Below are 4234 nucleotides of genomic sequence, written 5' to 3'. Positions count from 1 at the left end.
AGAGTATTAATCTTTAATGTTGGAAGAAGTTGTGATGATTTAATTTCATATACTTCATTTACTTCTTAATTTGACCCATCTAGATGTTAAAATTTGTTGTGAGAACATGTAAGAACCGGGATGGTATTATCTCAGTCAACAATTGAAAAGAATCACATGAGATTGTATGAATGAGAATATAATTCATATGATTTAATTCAAATAAATAGGGAAATAATCTTTGAAGGGTGTAGAGTTAGAGGACTTTAGAGTGACAGGTTAAAGCCCCCAACTTGGTTTATTTTCTTAAGTTCTGAAACGAGATGTTAACCATCAGGTGAAGGGAATCGAGGGAACTCTAGAGTGAGAGCTGGTATCTTCCCTGACTACCCGGTCTTCAGAACTATTCAAACTTTAAATTAGCTAATGTTCTTTATAACATCTCTAGTAAGGGTAAAGAATAATATTGCTCCTATTTGGCACAACACAATTTGAATACTTCCACAATAGAACTTCTATACTTATTACTGATTTAGGATAAGGAGAAACACTAAGGAGAAACATATTTCATATTCAATGCTTTTCTTATACATAAACTCAAGTTATATTTAAAAGTTGTTTCTATTTTGTCAAAATATAAAAAAAACAAAAAAAAATAATTTTAATTAATGTAAAAACATTATAGTTTAAGTAATTGTCTTTTTGAAATAAAAAGTTTGTTATTTAAAATTGCATATTGTGAATTGTCCCCGTGAGTTCAATATTCGGGGCTTAATCAAAAATTCTTATATTACTTGATAACGATACATATACTTGTGTAGTATCCCAATATATATTAAGTTAAAAAGTTAAATTATTATTTTTTCTAGGATCAATTGATCAAGTTTTTGGTGTTGTTGCAAAGTAGGAAAGATAAGTGAAGAATATCATTTCATACATTGTTATATTGTTGCATATAAACACTCGGGATCATTCACCTTCAAGTCCTTCGATAAGTGAAATAAAATGTGAAATGATATATTAAAATTATCTACAAATCCATATGGCTAGATTACATTGAATTTATAGTTTATTTGATAAAATATCAAGTCAAAAGGAAATGAGATATCTTGCAGCCTATCTTGCTTTAGTGGGCCTATCTTGCTTTAGTGGGATTTTCTTGCGAACTTTGTCAAGCCTAAAAATTATCTACTTTTTCATATAAATTTTATGCTCAATTTTAATGACTTCTAATGATATTACACTTTAAATGAAGGTATTTTGCATATTTTTGGTTCCAGGTACAAGAAATGAAATTTCGGAAAAAATGAAGCAAAAATGGTGCAATTTTGAGTAAAAACAAGCAAGAAAGAAAATTCTGACTTGGCACATTTTAATTTGTCTTTCTATGCTTAATCTACTTTAAATTTATCACATGTTTTTGAATGAAATTAAACTTTAAAGAAATGTTGTTTTCATGCTGATTTTGTAGGTATATCTATTAAGAGCAAAACACAACTGAAACGGGGCAAAACAGAGCTGAAACGAAGCCAAACGGAGCAAAATAGTGGAGCTGCTACAGGGTGGCACATGATACGCCAAACCGGCGCATGATGCGCTAAAATCCAAAGAACTGGCCCATGATGCACCAGATTTGGTGCAAGATGCGCTAGAGATGACTTTTTGGTGGTTAAGGATGAATTTTTTGCGAATTTTCAAACAAACACTTGTTCTAAACACCCCTTAGAGTGATTCAATGCATTTAGACACTTTGAAAGGTTCTTTTATAAAGGGATATGTCTCTTGGATCAATGGACATGTCTTTGGAATTTAAAAGAGTTGACTTTTGGAAAAAATTTTGGAGGGAAACTTGAATTCTTTTTCGAGGGAGGTAGCCTTTTATAAAAGAGAGGGAAGTCTAGGACTTGAAGAGGGGTTGTGTGGGTGTAAGTTGTTTGTGTGTGTGAGTGTGTGAGTGGTGTGTGTGAGAGTGAGAGGAAGGGCTTGAAGATTTTCTTCAAGGATTGTAAGAGGAGAGGGAAGGTGACCGATTTCTTCTTTATTACATTTCTAGGAGAGAATTGAGAGTACTTGTAAAGAGGGAAAGTGCTTGAAGAAAACTTCTATAGATTTGCTTGTGAAGAATTGTGAGATAAGTTGTGTTATTTTATTTCTTTATTTTGTAAACCTATTTTTATATATGAAATTTGTGTTTTGTCGTATCCTTCTCATGAATTTTGAGTAGTCTTCTTTATCCTTCTCCCTACTTTGAAATATAGTTTTGTGAAGAATTGATTTTGTTTTATATGGTTTTAAATGTCAATAATTTGTGATGATTTGAACTTTGATCTTCATTTACTTTTTGGTCCGATCAATTGAAATGTTAAAATGTGTTAAGAAATATATATTCCGAAAGGGCTATGACTCTATAATATGGGGAGAATCACATTTGATTTCATGAGAGTATTTCATCCTTTGGGTTGAGTGCAAATAAATAGGGAAATATACTTTGTTGGAAGAAGACTTAGAGATTTCAAGGAGAGAGATTAAAATTCCCAATTTGGTCCAACTAATTGGAAACTAATGCGAGTATGTTAGCCCTCAGGTGAGGGAGTAGTGGGGGGTGGGGGGGGCTGTGGGGTGGCAGCCGGTATCCTTCCAGCCTAACCATGGAATTAGGGACCAAACTCTGGATTAGTTAATGATCTTTATACCACTCGGAAGAGGGTAAAGAATAGGATTGCTCCTATTTGACACAAAATAATTTTTATGTATTTTTAAATGATTTTATTTTCTTCACAATCTACATACTCATTGTAAAGGGAAGGAGGCTTTCTTAAATTTGAACTGTTTGTCACAAAACTTTGTTTGGTCTTAGTAAATTTAATTTTAAAGTTTAGTAAATAGTTTAGTGAACTTAGTTCTTTTAGTTACATTTCTATGAGCATTCATTAAACCCATTTTAATTTGCCTTTCTTACTTTAATTTTTATAGTTTTAATATTGTGATTTATGTTATTATCATAAGAAGTTCCATCTTCTAAATTAATACTTCATAGTAGTATACTAGAATTAGCCTAAAGGATTTCTTACTGCGCTTCTCTATGGGATTGATACTGGGATTTTTAAAGAAAGCCCTATATTACTTGAAGTGATACATGCACTTGCGTAGAACCACTAGTGTGTGAACTATTTTATATATTTTATATAACATTTTCATTTTGCACATTAACTACTTAATATAAATTGGGTCAGGTTTTTTGCCGTATTTTTTAAAACTAAATTACTGCGTAATTTCAGGACGGGTTGATTTCGACTTACTGTACTGGGGATTTAAACTGACATAAAACACGCAAAAAAACAGCACACGCTAAGGGCGCATCAAACACAAAGGAAAGTCAATAGATTTAAATGTTTGAACTATATATATTGGGATACTACGCAAGTATACATATCATTATCAAGTAATATAGGATTTTTTGATTAAGACCTAAATATCGAACCCACAGAGAGATTATGCAATATGCACTTTTTGAAACTTTCTATTTTTAAAAAGATAATTATTTAAACTAAAGATGATTCTTGCAGGTATGAAAATTTAAATATTTTTTGTATTTTCAATTTTTTGATAGAAAAATAACAATTTAAAAAGATAACTAGAGTATTTGCAGAATAAAAACACTAGAAATGAAAAATATTTTTCTTCTTATCATGAATTAGTAATAAGTAATAGGAATTCTGTTGTTGGAAGTATGAAAATTATGTTGTGCCAAATATGAGCAATAATATTCTTTACCCTTACTAGAGATGCTATAAAGAACATTGACTAATTTAAAGTTTGAATAGTTCTAAAGACCAGCTAGGTAGAGAAGATACTAGCTCTCACTCTAGAGTTCCCTCGATTCCCTCCACCTGGGGGCTAACATTCTTGTATCAAAACCTAAAACAATAAACCAAGTTGGGGGCTTTAACCTGGCACTTTAAAGTCCTCTAACTCTACACCCATCAATGAATATTTCTCTATTTATTTGCACTTATTGATATGAACTACATTTTCATTCATAAAACCTCGTGTGATTCTTTCCAATTTTTGACTGAGACAATACCAGCCCGGTTCTTACATGTTATCACAAAAAATTTTAACATCTGGATTGGCCAAATCAAGAAGTAAATGAAGTGCATGGATTTAAATCATTAGAACTTCTTCCAACATTAAAGATCAATACTCTCCACAACGTCCATCTAAAACGTAAGTACGTATCATTGAACAAGAAAGA

Source organism: Phalaenopsis equestris, unplaced genomic scaffold (genome assembly GCF_001263595.1).
Source record: "Phalaenopsis equestris unplaced genomic scaffold, ASM126359v1 Scaffold209353, whole genome shotgun sequence".
NCBI classification, from domain to species: domain Eukaryota; kingdom Viridiplantae; phylum Streptophyta; class Magnoliopsida; order Asparagales; family Orchidaceae; genus Phalaenopsis; species Phalaenopsis equestris.
Note: the sequence above shows the minus strand (reverse complement) of the source record.